Source organism: Haemaphysalis longicornis, unplaced genomic scaffold, assembly GCF_048455015.1.
Source record: "Haemaphysalis longicornis isolate Haplotype H1 unplaced genomic scaffold, Haemaphysalis longicornis Haplotype H1 scaffold_5, whole genome shotgun sequence".
NCBI lineage: Eukaryota > Metazoa > Arthropoda > Arachnida > Ixodida > Ixodidae > Haemaphysalis > Haemaphysalis longicornis.
In genome coordinates this window covers 99,714,912-99,731,383 of record NW_027526385.1, presented here as the reverse complement: position 1 = coordinate 99,731,383, position 16,472 = coordinate 99,714,912, and the positions used below count along the sequence as shown (strand labels likewise).

The window sequence follows — 16,472 nt, the reverse complement described above, 5'->3', positions numbered from 1 at the left end:
AGACATTTGAAATCGCAAACAGCTTCAATGTTTCCCACTATAGTTTTATTCCCCACAGTAGCTGGATAAGCAAGTTTACGGAGCACAAATTATTTTTGGCTGCCACAGTTGCACGCAAAAAATAAAACCTCCTACTTCTAGGTAAGTAGTGTCATGTATTTTACATCTGCGCGGTAAAGCCAACGTCCAATTATTTTTTCGGATTTTCCTGCGCGAACCTACGCGCGCGGTACAATCGGCGAGGCGTTATAATCGTGCAAATACGGTATTCAGCTCCCCACGGCCCGCCGACTCAGCCCGACGAGCGCGTCAACCCACCCCCTGCCTGCGAGTCGAATGGACTCGCCCCGACGGCTTTTCGTCCAAAAAACCTGTTTATTTCAACTCAACACGCCCTCGTCGGGTCAATGTAAACGGGGCTTGTGAAATGTAAAGTCAAGGGCTGTTGTAGTGAATGAACCCTAAAGTTGCTGAAGATAAGGTCGATGCACGTTCCCCGGATGGTTGTGGGCTGCTTGTAATCACGGCCAGCCGAGACTCCCCGACGCACGCCGCTTCCGACGACGATGATGATGATGGTTGGTTTTTTTTGCCGCAAGGCCAGCTGGGGCAAAGAGCGCCAAACAAAATTATACAACAGAAAACAGTGGCTATTAAAATGTGTAGGCCAGAATAACAGTAAAATCAAATTAAACCAATGGAGATGGCTGGTGTATAGGGCCAGTGTTGATTACGCATGATAGGATATGAGGTTTAAAAAGTTAACATCAGGCAAATATTTAAAAACGCGTTCCACAGAGACGATGGCATTGTCACCCAAAAACAAGAAAGGGTGTAGCGGAATGTGTTGTCTTTATAGTTCCTTGAAGTGTCTTTGTCTTGTTGTGTCGAGTGCCTTGTATGTAATTAAGATGTGGACTACGGATAGGCCCTCCCAACACCTGCTACACATGGGTATTGGACAGCCAGTGAGCAGGTGTGAGTGTGTTACATATGTATGGCCTATCCGCAACCTAGCTAAGGTAACTTCAATGTGTCTGTTGTGTGAGTCAGTGGTGTATGCTCCCAAGTGTGGTTTTATTACGTGTCACTTGTTATCCGTCTGTTCACTCCAGTGTGTTTGCCATGCATTGCGAAGTTGGTGTCTAATGTGTGGCCTCATGTCTGTGTACGGCACTGTTGCTATGTCCACTGTATTCAAGAGTGTACCAGCAGTGGCCGTTTGATCTGCGGTTTTATTCCCGGCTATTCCACAGTGGCCAGGAACCCAACATATTGTTATTCCAAGACTTGAGGCGTATGCCGACATAAGGGCCTTAAAAACAAGATTGATTACGTAATTTTTTGAGCGTTTTATTGACAAAAGTGCACGTACAACACTAAGAGAATCTGTAAACACTATGGACTTTGAAATTTGATGTTGAACGATGTGATGTAAAACAAGTAAAATGCCGGGTGCTTCAGCCGTAAAAATGCTTTTGTGGGAGTTCATTCTTTTACACACGTTGAGGTTCGGCCCATGCGCAGCACAAGACACAGCCGTAGCTGTCTTTGATGCGTCGCAGTAATACTCTGCGCATTGATACTTCTCCTTCAGGAAGAGGAAATGCTGAATAATGGCTACCCGTGGTGCCCTGTATTTGTCAAATTGCAGAAAGGACAAGTCACAACAAACTGCCCGGAGTTGCCACGGCGCAATAAAATCCGTAATGGGTGTGTTGTGGATGTGTGAAAATGACACAGCCAGCTCAGAAGCTTCTGCTCTCACTCCGAGAGGGAACGGCATGGAAATAGATGGACGATTTGCAAAGAGCTCTTCTGATGATGCATCATGAATGATTGAATTAAAAAGATGATTTGTCATAGACATGATTTTAGAGGCATACAACAAGTTAGTGTATGTCCTCTGGTAATACAGGGACCATTTGTGACACTCTGCATAGAGGCTTTCAACGAGGCTAGTGCGAAAGGCTCCACAGGCAAGACGAAGCCCCAAATGAAGCACCGGGTCAAGCATTTTTAGCGCCGTCTTCGTCGCGGACCCATAAATACAACTGCCATAATCCAAGCGAGATCCTACCACTGCAGTATAAAGACGCAGGAGGAGCTGCTTGTCAGCACCATAAGATTGGTGTTACAGGACTTTAAGAATGTTCATTGTTTTGAGGCATTTGTGTTTGAGGTGTTTCAAGTGAGGGATAAATGTGAGTTTACTGTCGAATATTAATCCCAAAAACTTTTTTCCCCTCTGACAGGGATTACTACACCATTAATAGAGATATCAGGGTCCGCATGAATTCCGCGCCTCCGGGAGAACACAACACAAGTACTTTTTACAGGGTTCAGTTTAAAACCGTTTGTGTCCGCCCAGCCAGCAAGTTTGTTCAGCCCAAGCTGGACTTGGCGTTCACAAATTGAGAAGTTACACGACTTAAAAGATATTTGGACGTAATCTACATATAGAGAACAGGAAATGGTTGGTGGCTGTGCCTTCCGGAGCGAGTTCATCTTAACAATGAATAATGTGCAGCTCAGGACACCGCCTTGAGGAACACCATTTTCCTGCACATATACATTGGAAAGAGCACTGCCAACCCTCACTCGAAAGGTCCCTTCCAATTCGACATGTAGCTAGCGAGGGTGTTCAGCATGTTGCCGGAGACACCAAACGACTTGAGGTCACTGAAGATGCCATACCGCCAGGCAGTGTCATCGGCCTTTTCCATATCAAAGAAGACTGTTATGCAAAACTGATTATGGATAAAGGCATCTTTTACATACGATTCCAACGCAACGATCGTTGGTGGATCTCCCGGCCCTGAAGCCAGCCTGGAAGCTGTCGAGAAGACCATTGTACTCTAAGAAGTACATGAGTCTCCTATTGATCATCTTCTCGAACAGCTTACACAGGCAGCTTGTGAGGGCGATGGGACGATAACTTGCGGGAGAGGAAGGGTCCTTCCCCACTTTCAGAAAGGCCACTACGATGGCCTCCCTCTATAACCCTGGGAGGTGCCCCGAAAGAAATGTTTTGTTGTAGAGGTGAAAGAGGGTTTCAAGTGTGTCTGTGTGCAAGTGTTGAATCATAGTGTATGCAATGTTGTCTGTGCCTGGAGCTGAAGGTTTACAAGTACTAAGTCCGATCTTCAGCTCATGCAGTGAGAAGGGGGTTTGTGGTTCTTTTCTGGACTTCAACTGTGAAGACAACCGTTCGATATTCAAGTGATCATTTTTGATCATCCTCGTCTGATCACACATCGTTATTTATGCCCAGCATAAATAAATAAATAAATAAAAATAATATATATATGTATATATATATATATATATATATATATATTATAGCGAATCAGAATAGGAAATGAGGGGCTCGTAGAAATAACACAGAAATAAGGGTTGGCAGTCAAGAAAACCTCGGAAAGCAAAGGGGAGGTTGTGGTAGGTCATTGTAACAGATAAAGAATTTGGAAAGAAAGAAAGCGGAGAAAAAATGCCCGCCAGGTGGGATCCGAACCCACGACATCCAGGATACCGGTCTGGTGCGATAACCACTACGCTGCCAACGGGGCGATCCCCCCCCGCTTTCTGGGGTATTTATGTCAATGGAATTTTTTCCTGTGCTTGGGGGTGGTAGCAAGCGCCACTGTGACTTCTCGGGGTGAAGGGGACCTTCTTTTTAATTCCCGCGCCGTGACTCGAGTGTCTACGACATGTCGAGAGGGCTCAACCAGCGTTAAACCCTCTTAAGCTCCCTATGGCACCAGGACTGCCAGAACAGAAGCCCACGCTATGCATGTAGCGTATCATAATAAGAAATGAGGGGCTCGTAGAAATAACACAGAAATAAGGAACAAATTACATTGACATAAATACCCCAGAAAGCGGGGGGGGGGGAATCGCTCCGCCGGTAACGTAGTGGTTATCGCACCAGGCCGGTATTCTGGAGGTCGTGGGTTCGGATCCCATCTGGCGGGCATTTTTTCTCCGCTTTCTTTCTTTCTTTCCAAATTCTTTATCTGTTACAATGACCTACCACAACCTCCCCTTGCGACGCAGCAATATTTCTTCCGCAGCTTTATCAAAAACCGTACTTTAAATCACGCATCGAGCTAGTTTACGATATTTTAAGTCTTTTATTATGATGAAAAGTAACGCACACGCAAAGCCTCGTGCGGACAAGCATCAAAAGTCAACCGAGAGCAAAGAAACAGCAGGGAGAGCGAACCCTACTGAAGCAGACGACAAATGCGAGAAGCAGACGACACGGAGACGCGCTTTGCAGCGCCGTCCGCGGTTGCGCTCACCGCCAGTCGGCGTTTCGTGTGTCGCGGAGAGCACTAAAAGACCCCAGACAACGCCATCAGCTGCGCATAGAAGTCGTGCGCGAGGTTGGGACCAGTCTCCCCGAAGCGTTCGGAGCGGAGCAGAAGTGAAGGCGTTTTTAGCACTCTCGTCTTTTTGCACTAGGCATCCTTCAGAATGTAAGTGCTCGAGCCCGCCGCCTCGCTTTCATTTATGAGCTGGCTTCATTATTGATACGCTTTTAAAGATTGTAACGTAGTATTTTGGTCACATACTGCCGCTACGGTAGCATGAAGATCGGAAGGAAAAAGTCGAGGCGTCGAAGAAGTTTTAAGGTTAACTTGTTTACTTTACTGATGACATTGGTAACATTTAGCACATATGAATTAGAATGAATACACTTGTTACATAAATTAGAAAGACAGTCAATAGATTAAGAGTACTCAACGAAACATGGTTGGCGGGCGAAGGGCTTCCGGCGTCTGGCCCCGACGATCGGCAGCAAGCGGCTCTCCTGGTGTTGCTCTCCCTCTCGCGCTCAGTGGCCAGAGGGGCCGCGTTATATTTGCTTTGGGGGGACGCATTGGGGGAAAAAGCGCATCCTAGCGTGTGCGGACTATCGGGAGCAAGTCTTAGGCACACCCGCCGCCAATCAGGAAGACGCTTCTAAGCTCCAATCAGACATGTCCCCGCCAAAGTGAAAATGAAAACATCACACACAGAAGACACAAGTTCAAACTCGAAGGCGCCCGTTTCTGGCAAAAGAATTACTGGGGAGAATAAAGTAAAGGTATACAAACTCGAAAAGGAGAAAAGACAGGCGGCCGTTTGAACGAGACCGCGGGTCGGAGAACATAGCGGCCCGCGTAGGCGCGCAAGGGGGGGTCGGAGACGCCAGTGCGCGCGTGTAACACAAGATTCGCCGATGGTCCCCTTCGAGAGCCGCGTCTCTCGGGTCGGCCGACGGGCCGACACACACACTCCGCCTGCGTTTCTTAGAAAAGCTGGGCCTCGGTGGCCGAAGAGGGATGCTAAAAAATATAAAAAGCAAACGGGACGGGGGGCTTCGCGACACCTTCCCCGACGGAAAAAAGAGTGCCCTCACTCTTGCACAAAGTTTAAAACATAAGAACACATTTTCGCCAACTGACAGCGATACTGAAATGACATGGCATACGAACTCAAGAAGAAGAAACACAGACTCAAACACAGGAGTTGACAAACTATCTCCGCTGAATCAGTCAATGCACACGCGGTCACTTAGTGGAGTTCCGTTCTTCACTTCACGCGCGCACAGTCTTTTGTGCAGCACAGACGAAAACATTTCATTTGCGTGCAACACTAAGAAAATAACAACACATCCACCGTGAATAACATAGAAATAGCACGCACACTCTAAAACTCATACACTAAAAGATCGAAAAACCAGCTCCGTTAGCCGGTCCGCATACTCAGTTCTGGGGAGCTCGACGCGAAACAAAATGTGTCCTTGGACAACAGGTCGCATAAACATGACGCAAAGTAACTGGCTGGACAACTAAAGGTAATCACCAAATAAAGAAAACAGAAGCGCAGTCTCAGCGGTCGCCACTCAACGAAATACTCAGTGCCTTACGGAATAGAATAACAAACGTTTCATAAGAAGGCACTATAAAACAGAAAAAATTATATACAAGGGCTCGCTGTATTGAACTCACGCACAAGTGGAAATCTGCGCACTTCAGCCACTGTTGGGCACTTTACTGGACACAACATTTCTGGATTCAAACCAACTCGTTCAAAACAGCCCTACTCGTCTCACGTACTTAAAGAAGAACCGCACCTTCGTTAAAACACTCGAAACTTACACAAAGAAACAGCTAAAAAACATGTTACAACTAAACTGCAACCTACGAGGCACAAAAACTTGACGGTCGCGCGTATGAAGTATGATACAAAATAAACATTGGCGCCTGACGAAACCTTCCAGACGCTCCTAACCGCTCAATGCTCCGATACAAACAATAAAATAAACAAAAAAAAAGAACATTGATACACACTTTTTCATGAACAGGAGCGGTAGAAATGATAAAGATAACACATGATGAAATATTTGCACACAAGACTTTAAAAGTATACGTATCGGCTACCCTACATGCTAACAAAATAAGAACAGAGACTGCCGAATATCAGCAGTGGTGAGAAACCTTCACCCACCCGACGCATTCGCAGAACTGCACGCCCGCGGGCTCTCCCCGTCCGCGGCATCCCGGGCACCCCTGCTGGTGTCTTTGTTTATACTTCGAGTAGCGTCGTGCAGCGGAAACATCTTCTCAACTCCTCGTTTCCCTCAGACCCCCAAACCCGAAGTGGCTGCCGTATTTGCTTCAAGACAAAACCTAACTTCGGTGGAAAGGAGCCGAGGAAACGGATATCAGCAGTCTCTAATATAGCGAGATCTGCGAAAAAATCGGCCTTTTCATAGGCGCGCGGGGGTCTTCTTCGGGGCTCCTTCGCCGGGAGAGCCGAACGCTTGTGCCGTTAAGATCCTGACTACGAAGCTGTCCAACTCCCGCGCGAAGAGCCCACATACCCCACGATAAAACTGCTGCACGCTCATAAATGTTTGCCTCAGCATCAACAGCGGCTAGTTACATAAGCAGGCTGGTGCTGGCAAAGAAAATGAACCGAAGACAACCAATCAGTGGGCGCCCCGGACGCAGGGAGAAGGAAAGCCTACAGGCCTACAGTCATGCGGTGCGCCGAGAGGCAAAAATCTCTCACCTTACTGCGTGCGCGGGAAGCTCGCCGCCGCGATGGAGAGTGGCCGGCGCGGCGGCGTTCGGTCCGCGTCTGGCCCGGGGGCTCTTCGAAGGAGCGGGTGCCGAGCACGACGGGCCCGGCTTGCCTCGGGCTGGTGGCGCGGTGGCGGCCGTGAAGCGACAAAGTCTTTTACGCTGTCGAACGTGTCGCTTGCACTTGCAGGCCACGGTGTCAGGACGAATGACGCGAATTTAGATGATTCTTCCTCGGTAGACTGGATGGAGAGGTTGACGCTGAGCAGCAGGAAGATGAACGAGGAGAAGGGGGAGCCCATGTTGGTAGAGGGGGTGTTCGCTACCCCGCGCCTATCACCACTTTTGTAACGTAGTATTTTGGTCACATACTGCCGCTACGGTAGCATGAAGATCGGAAGGAAAAAGTCGAGGCGTCGAAGAAGTTTTAAGGTTAACTTGTTTACTTTACTGATGACATTGGTAACATTTAGCACATATGAATTAGAATGAATACACTTGTTACATAAATTAGAAAGACAGTCAATAGATTAAGAGTACTCAACGAAACATGGTTGGCGGGCGAAGGGCTTCCGGCGTCTGGCCCCGACGATCGGCAGCAAGCGGCTCTCCTGGTGTTGCTCTCCTTCTCGCGCTCAGTGGCCAGAGGGGCCGCGTTATATTTGCTTTGGGGGGACGCATTGGGGGAAAAAGCGCATCCTAGCGTGTGCGGACTATCGGGAGCAAGTCTTAGGCACACCCGCAGCCAATCAGGAAGACGCTTCTAAGCTCCAATCAGACATGTCCCCGCCAAAGTGAAAGTGAAAACATCACACACAGAAGACACAAGTTCAAACTCGAAGGCGCCCGTTTCTGGCAAAAGAATTACTGGGGAGAATAAAGTAAAGGTATACAAACTCGAAAAGGAGAAAAGACAGGCGGCCGTTTGAACGAGACCGAGGGTCGGAGAACATAGCGGCCCGCGTAGGCGCGCAAGGGGGGGTCGGAGACGCCAGTGCGCGCGTGTAACACAAGATTCGCCGATGGTCCCCTTCAAGAGCCGCGTCTCTCGGGTCGGCCGACGGGCCGACACACACACTCCGCCTGCGTTTCTTAGAAAAGCTGGGCCTCGGTGGCCGAAGAGGGATGCTAAAAAATATAAAAAGAAAACGGGACGGGGGGGGCTTCGCGACAAGATAGTCTTTCTTGGGCTAAACAAGCGCCCGAATGTTCGTCTGTCGGCTTGTCTGCCGGTTGTATGTCTGTCTGTCTGTCTGCTGTCCCTCGATTGTGTTTTAGAGCCGACTAATGCCGCCGCCAACAAGTATGCCTGGGCGATATTGCAGTGGGTCCTCAGTTCCGTTTGAATGTGTCACTTGATTGGTAATGTGCAGATAACTATGCGTTCAGTGCGGGCCTATATATTACGTCAATCATATCCGTATTACATCCCCGTAGCGCGAAATTCACAAGTTCCTCAATATTTATTTTTCGCTCTCTTCGTGTTTTTAGGTGGAATCACCAAATTACCAAATTACTAAATTCGGGTGGAGTTACCAAAGGCTAGTTCTTAAAATTTTTACTAAGTTGCATTTTCCCTTCAGAGCCCCTTTAAATTGTTAGTAAGCTAAGGGCGGATCACTCGCGGATGTCAGAGTACGCGGCACTAAACAATATGCGCATCTCACTGACATACATACACACGATAGTCTGCCCTTGCGGGGCGCAATCGGAAAGGCTGCGATCGAAACATCAATACATTCCGCAAAGTAATACGCAAGGCGTTCGCTCTCCAAGAAAGAAACGGCGGCGAATACCAACCTGAATCCTAAACTATGCATAGTTTAAGATTCGACATTCAGAATTGCGACGCGCAAAAAGGTCGCGACAAGGAGACAATGAGCCATACTATCAAAGAAAAAAAAAAGATCGGTCGGGACCACGGTGTAGGAAGGAGAGGTGACTGATCGCCTCGGAGGCGCAGCAGAGCAGCTCTATGGAGAACTTGTTCGGGTTCGCCTTGTTTCTACCAGGGGGCGCTAGGAGTATCGGGGCCATGCGAGCCGCGGTCGGTACGTAAATCCAGTAAAGCTGCTAGGGCGGCTCCGGTCTTTTCGGTACAGGACGTTTCGGTATATTCTAGGCACTATAGTTTCGGTACGGGGCGTTTCGGTACGGTCTTTTCGGTGCACGGACTTTTCGGGACACGGTCGTTTCTGGACACGGACCTTTCGGGATACGGGTGTTTCGGTACAAAGACGAATTTCGGCAAGCGCTTTTGGTGGAGCGCGTTGTTTACGGAGTGGTTGCAAGCACGCAATAGACCCTATGCGAAATTGCTTGGTGATCTAGCAACACTGATGTAAACGAGACCGTCGGCCATATTGGTACGGGCGCCGATCGGCAAGTCTCGTATTGTTTACTGTGGAAGAGTAGGTGACGGTAACGCGGTATGGCTCAAACTGGACGGTCTTTTCCGGCTCTCGACCGCGGATTGTGGACGAAGGACTTGCCTGCGCTGCCAACTGTGTCTGAAGACTCATACCACTCGGGGTGTCGCGCCAAAGACCCATCCGAGCGGCAGCGGAGCAGGGCATGCCGCGGCGCATTGCTCGCCTTCATCGGTGCGGACAAACACGTGCGACTCGCAGTAAGTAAATCCTTCTTTGTTTTTACTTGACGCGAGTTAACCGGTATGAGCATTTGCAGAGCACTTTGTTCATCGTTGTTTACCACGCAAATGCGTAGCGGCGACCCTGTTCAAGTAACCCTGAAAGAGGAGAGCGACAATCGCCAGACCGTACCGCTAGTGGGTGGATTAGGATTTTTCAAATGCTGTACATGGAATTTACGGGATGATTTTTGGCGAAGATGTTTACGGAAAGGTTGCGGCCGTTTTCCGTAACGGTCGTCCGCCCGCGCGTTTGCCGCAAAGCAATCGTGCTTTGCGGCGAAGTCAACTACAGAAGCGCACATACGCCTTGAATTTTCTGTTTTTGTGTGTGTTCATTATTTATTGCGCATGTTCTGCGCAAAAATCTGTTTGTGTGTCTTTCTTCTCCTTTTTTGGCGGTCGGGTGGTTGTGTTTGTTTCTAAAGCGCATGTTTTTGGTGTACACGAATAGATAATACAGTAAAACCTCGTTAGCTCGAACTCACTGAACTTGAAGATTTTTTTAATTCGATGGGCCATCGGTATAGCCCGAATGTTTACCTGCTCATCTCGAAAGATTCTGGAAGTTAGTTCCAGATAATCATATTATTGCTTGCTTAAGTTATGACGAACACGATTATGCGGGTACTGGTATCATTACCCATGCTGAGGTTTATAAATGTTAAACTTCCTTCTCTTGAAAAATGCATTAACAAAGCATGCAGAGATACTTGCACGCTCGAACTTGACAAACAATTTTGACATCATTGCCGTTTGAGGTGTAGATTATCGCCCTTGCAACAGTGTTAAGCAAGACACAAAATCTGGTCATTTTGAGTCTGTTCCTTGCGGCCACTTCTTTCTGCTCTGTCCCTTTACTATAAACTGTAGCGGACTAGTCCTGTTCTTCCCTGAGTGTTATTTACTGATACTCTCTCTGTTCTTGCAGGTGGCCTCATCCATGTGTTCAGCAGCTGCTTTCGCTCCCAGAAGAAAAGTGGCCGGCCCTATGTTGTGTGCCTCACCTTTGAGACGGACAGTGGGGCGATTGGGGAAGCATCGTGTGAGTGCCCGGCGCGGGTTGCAGTGGAGAATGGAGTCACATCCTGGCTGCTGTGCACCTACTCGCCCTCTTGCAAGCCGAAGGTTTTAAGAGACGCCACCGGAGCTTGCGTGCACTGAGCTGCCACAACAGTGGGGACGTCCGAGACAGCAGGGCATCAAGCCAGCGAGTATCCAAAACATTGACTGGAGAAGCCCGCGATAAAATGGCCCCTCCCTTCCCTTGCCAATGCGTCTGTTCGATGCACGTCGAGTACAGGAGCAATGCGAGCAGCAACAAAGTGCCGTGCTGGGAGAAAACTTGGTAGCCTTGGGAATGAGTTTTTTGCCCCAGTTGTGCTGGCCTCCCGCTCCTCCTCCCCCTCCCCTCCTCCCCCCCCCCCCCCCCGCATTGACAGAAACAAGCTGGCATGGCACCTGAAGGGTCACCTATGAGCTACCAGCAAGCATTCATGCCACATTTCGCCGTGGTCATCTCGCAAGCCCGCAGAGGCTGGGCAGCGTCGTGTTTACTAGACCGCGACATGCAGGGGTGCGCGAATGCTCCTTTTTGTTCCATTTACATCCACAGTTATATCCACAAAAACGCAAAAGCACTCAAGCTGATGCGCGGCGGCCTGATGCAACTGTGGCCGTTTTCTTTTTTCTTTTTGAATAAAACTTGAAAATTGTCTCAGCTACCTACATCAATGGCCACTATCATTACGTCGGAGGCATGCATGCAGCATGTGACAAACTACAGGAGTGAGTGTGTATTTTAGCAGCAAAATATTCCACAGTAAATACATCGTTGCTGGAATGACAATGGGCACCAAGTTAACTTGACGTAACAACAAACCTTTCAGCCCGGCAAATCGGGAACCAAGTGCAAAAGCTCGAATTTTCCACCGTTAGAGCATAAAACAATGCTCGCCACTTCTGCAACGACACGCGGCTATATGCAACGTAAAGAAACCAACAACACACTCCCATACCGTGCGCGCCCGCCACAGAGGAAATTTTCAACCGCACCGTGACGGCGTAGTGCGGCAAGAAAAGTTTGTTTACAGCCCTAGGTAAGATAAACGCTCGTGTAGGGGCTAAGCGGTACCATTTAACAATGAAATGAAGCGGGCGCAGAGCCACAGGGACGAGTAAAGAAACAGCCTCATTTTGGCAACGTGTGGTACTGTTTTCCCGGTCGAGCGCCGCTGTCAGTCGCGTGAATAGGCGGCGCACGCTCAGGCTTCATTTAGAATACAAAGGCTGGACAACAGAACTCCAACACAGCTGTATTTTTCATACGGACAGCGACTACGGAACACCGCGCTTAGCGAACCAACGACAAATATTCGCTCCAAGCGCACCGCGCCCAGCGTGTCACAAAGGTTGCTCGCGCCGGCACAGTTCGCGTCACAATGTTCGTTCAAAAGCGTGGAACTTCACGTACCTTTTCTTCATTTGAACCGGTATTTCCGCATTGCGTGCTCTGCGGCACGAAGCAACGCTCCGGCATTGTAGTCCATCACCAAGAGCGGTCAATGCCCGCCTTCTATGTTTTGCTAATTGGTTTCGGTTTCAAACGACCGTACCAAAATGGCGGACCTAGTTACCGGAGTCGACGTGAGATGGCGGGGCGCATTTTGCATAGGGTCTATTCGTACCTATTTATTACAGATGTTCTTGTTCGCGATTCTGCGTTATTTTAGGCAAGGCGATGGTTTTATAGCCCTGCTAGAAAAAAAAAAACATCTGTTTATGTATTCAATATTGGCTGAGACATTTGTAGCACACCTGCCCTTCAGGAGAGGAATTAACCAACCTTCTGGGCGGGTGAGGAGCATCGCTAGGCGGATGTGACGTCACGTTTTCTCGCAGCGTTCCCGCGCGGTATGTTTACATTTTTCCGAGTGCTGCCTACACGGCGTACGTGCCGTAGCGATTCAAGTAGTCGCGTTCGACTTATGCGGTCGACGCAAGAATTCATAAACTGGCGATGGTTGTCGCCCTGTCAGTCGTCGTTCAACAGCTCCAGCGTCTTCTGGCACTACAGCTTTGCAGTTATCTGTGGGCGTTCAACTGTCCACCATCGGCCGACCAGGTGAGTGTTTTTTGGCGGGTTTGCAATCAGTTCGCATATCTCCTACTGCAAAGCTTGCTTTCTGCTCGCGGCAGTTATATTAGCGACGTTTACGAAATTCTTAACGGCGCGTTCTCCCCGTCTTGCATTATTGTCGCTGTTTATGCTGCTCGTTCGCGTCTGTCGGCGGTCGCGAGCTGTTGACGGTTTGTTGCACGGCGCGGAAACTCGCTCGCATTGCAAACCCGTCTCGCCCATGACGTTTCATTGTCTCTTTAATGTGGCGTCATTAACATCACTTGTTTTCCTCGACGCTTTTTCTAGACAACGTGCCTTGTGCTAACCGATCTTAATATTGTAACGAAAATGAACTTGCAGTACGATCTGTTGGTGAAGTTAGGAGCGTGACAGGTCCCTGTTGGCAAGGTTTTCGTGTGTGCGTGTGGTTCGTGAGGGCGTTGTAACACGCTACTTTAGCCTGTTGCACTCGTTGCTGCATCCAGCACTTTTGCTGTCAGGAGTGCCTGCCAAGGAATGCTTACGTCGTTATGTGTTTTCATCTCATCAATCGGCGTTCAATAACCGATGGAAATTCAGCGGGAACGACCCGGATAACGCAGGGCGGGCAAGAGCACTGCTTGTGTGGTCTTCGCTTTCGTTTGCCCTTTTTTTAGTCATCCTAGATTGTTTATTTACTGCTGCCTCAACGGTGCTTCATTCCTCATGTTCCATTTATTTCTCTTGCAGCATCTCCTGACTGCAATCACGGTGCCCCTAGCCTGCCTGCAGCACTCATCCTGCCATTCTAGTGGGAACTGCCATTCTAGTGCAGGCCACTTGTCACAACCAAACGGGTTCCCGACTTTTCCTGGCTTCTATTTGATGGTATACTTTAGATCCACCAGTGCGTTCTCACTCCGTGTACATTTCAAGCGAGGGTTTACAGTAACATGGTAGTTGATAGCCATGAAGACAGCAGCGTGTGTACTAAAAATCAAGTTTAGTTATTTATGCCAATGTCAAAAAACCAACCTGGTCTATGCATCCATTCCAGCCTGACATTTTCAAATACAAGTCTTTCAGTAGCTAGTGAAACAATGAAGAGGCAGGGATAGCTCATGCACTGCTTAATTACTACCTTCATTTTTTTACTGTTGAAAATTTATGGATGATGCTATATGTACCACCTAGTGAAGTCCCACCAGAAATTGTTATATGCACTACCGATATAGCACAATCTATGAGGTGGGCTGGCGTGACCTTCGTGCAAACAGCACCGTACGTGGTTTCCGTCACGACAAAGTTTGCACTGTAGTCTTGGGCGTGTAATGGGTTATGGCTGACCGCAGGGCTGTTTACAGTGCTTTCCAGCTTCCAGTGGAGGCAGGAACATAAATTACGTCGTCGGCCAGGGCACAGTACATGGTGTTAGTCAACACCATAGATATACCGTGCCTCGGATGGCCGCGTCATATATATATATATTTTTTAATTTTACTTTTGAGTTTTGTGTAAGCAAGGATGTATCTAGTGCCCCTATGCTGTCTATCCTTGGTTTTTGTAAACACTAAGTAATATCGCACGGTAGCTTTATTCATCGTAATGAGATTTCTCAAGTGCCAGATTGCTCAGATCTCACATGGTTTCCTATGGCTGCAGGGATGTACAATGTCTTGGGTTCGATTCTTGGCTGCCGGGGCTGCATTGAATTTATAAAGCCAAAAAAAACAACCTTCTGTACACAATGTCTTGGTTTACGCTAAAGATCCTTGATTGAGAGGTCTACCACACTGCCCTGTGCCTCATAGTGCGAAGTGACCTCAGTTTACTCGATTATGATGCAATTACTTAATGCCTTCTCATGTAAACTCTTGAGTGCAAACGGGAGAAGGTGCACCTACCTCGCCTTGAGCTGTTAGACTAAGTTGCCTTTTTCGCACGACATCTAAGCTGTGTGAGAAAGCCATAAAGGGCTAAGAATGTTGTAAGAAATGCCTCTTACGTGAGGCAGCTCATACATAATGTTTAAAAAAAGCGTGTCACATTATTTTGCCGTAAGCTCTTTAAACGTTTACACCCCTCCTACCGCCCTGCTTTTATTGTTAATAAAGGCACTTTGCATATGTAGACACAGGAAAATGAAGCAGAAAGACATAGATATTTTTTTCAGCTGCACAGTGTCGCAGGCTATGCACCTGACGCAATGCTGTTTGTTCAACACGGTTTGCACTGTGCTTTGAAACAGTTTGTTACCAAGGTCCAAAGATTCACTTGGCTATTTCATGTCAGGAATGATACAAAGGGATCATCTGTGGAAGCAATGCCCATCTTATTCTTGTCCTTTTGTAATTTATGAGAGCTGCTGCAGCCAAGCATTCTATGGTATATTTATGAACTAGAAAATACATGGAAAAGGCAGTCTCTAAGCTGGAGGGAAACTATCGAGTAGCATATGCATTTAGTTTAAATAGTGGCGTGTTGCCCAACTGCTGGGCAACCGCATTAAGTTTATGCGGTGCTTGTGATTTGCTCAAGTATGTGAACTAGTCTTAGGCATTTACGTGTTGATAAAAGAATTCCGTGCTATCTTCATTCATTCACTGCAACTCGTTTGTGCTCATGGGGAGCATTCGGAATATGACCCTTAGCATGATAAAAATCAGAATACGCTTTACTCAGTTGGACTCAAGATATACCTGATCAGGACACGTCTACTCCTGAATGCTTAGATACCTGATCACATAAAAATTGGCCAACTTAACAAGCTGTGGAAAAGAAGCAGCCCCATTCCTTCACCATAAAATAAAAAGAAGACAAGAAGAAACTATTTTACATTTGCAAAAGGTCCAGGCGAGGCTGTTGTTTCTTACGCTTTCAAGAATACATTAATACTGTTGTTGTTTTACAATATAAAGTGAATTTTCCTTACACTACTTAATCGACTTCAGTTGTTTTCCTTTCTGGGTGACCTATGAGACCAAAGGTGCAATGTAATTAACAGTATGGTCATGTTGGTTGTAAACATGATAGAAAAGGAGCACAAAAATATGCATGGCAAAACTCAGGACTTTTGTTGTGTTGTTTTTCATTTATAGTTAATTTTGTTTTGTCCTATGGCACAATGCAATTCTCGAAACCAGCTTTCCTCAGAAACCTATTGAGCACAATTTTTCATACTAGGCAACATTACATGCAATGGCTGCACAGCACTTTCTGCCTGAATATAAATGTGGCTAAAAAATGTCTTAGTTATTTTGAAGCAGGCAGTTTTCATTGCCAGTCAGACAAAATGGGGCCAGATGCCATCTGTGCAAAACCGCATGTGACCGCACCATGGGAGGAGGAGGACAAACATTTTATTGAGCCTTTAAAGGCCCCTTAGGGGACGTGGTGACCGGCGTACCGGTGTCCGCAGCAGCCCTCGCCGTCACCACCCGCTGGGTAGACAGGTCGAAGCTGCCCAGTGCCTCAGCCCAGTGCCCACCGTCTGCTAAAAGGGGATAGGGGTTGTGGGGACAGTTCCAAAGAAGATGGTCCAGTGTTTCCACTGCTCCACAGGCCGTGCAGTTGGTGGAGGGGTAGACGGAAGGATAAATACGGTGCAGGTGGTAGCGACACGGGAGGATATGGGTTTGCACCAGTT

The 16,472-nt window shown here is 47.9% G+C and overlaps 1 protein-coding gene across 1 annotated transcript in view; it reads left to right on the top strand.

Moving 5' to 3' along the window:
- Positions 1-4,349: 4,349 nt before the first annotated feature.
- Positions 4,350-16,472, top strand: part of LOC144138619 (uncharacterized) — a 65,679-nt gene continuing 53,556 nt past the window's right edge. Inside the window, exon 1 of the mRNA XM_077671000.1 lies at positions 4,350-4,481. The gene's annotated coding sequence lies outside the window, so the exon portion shown is untranslated. The remainder of the gene's footprint in view (positions 4,482-16,472) is intronic.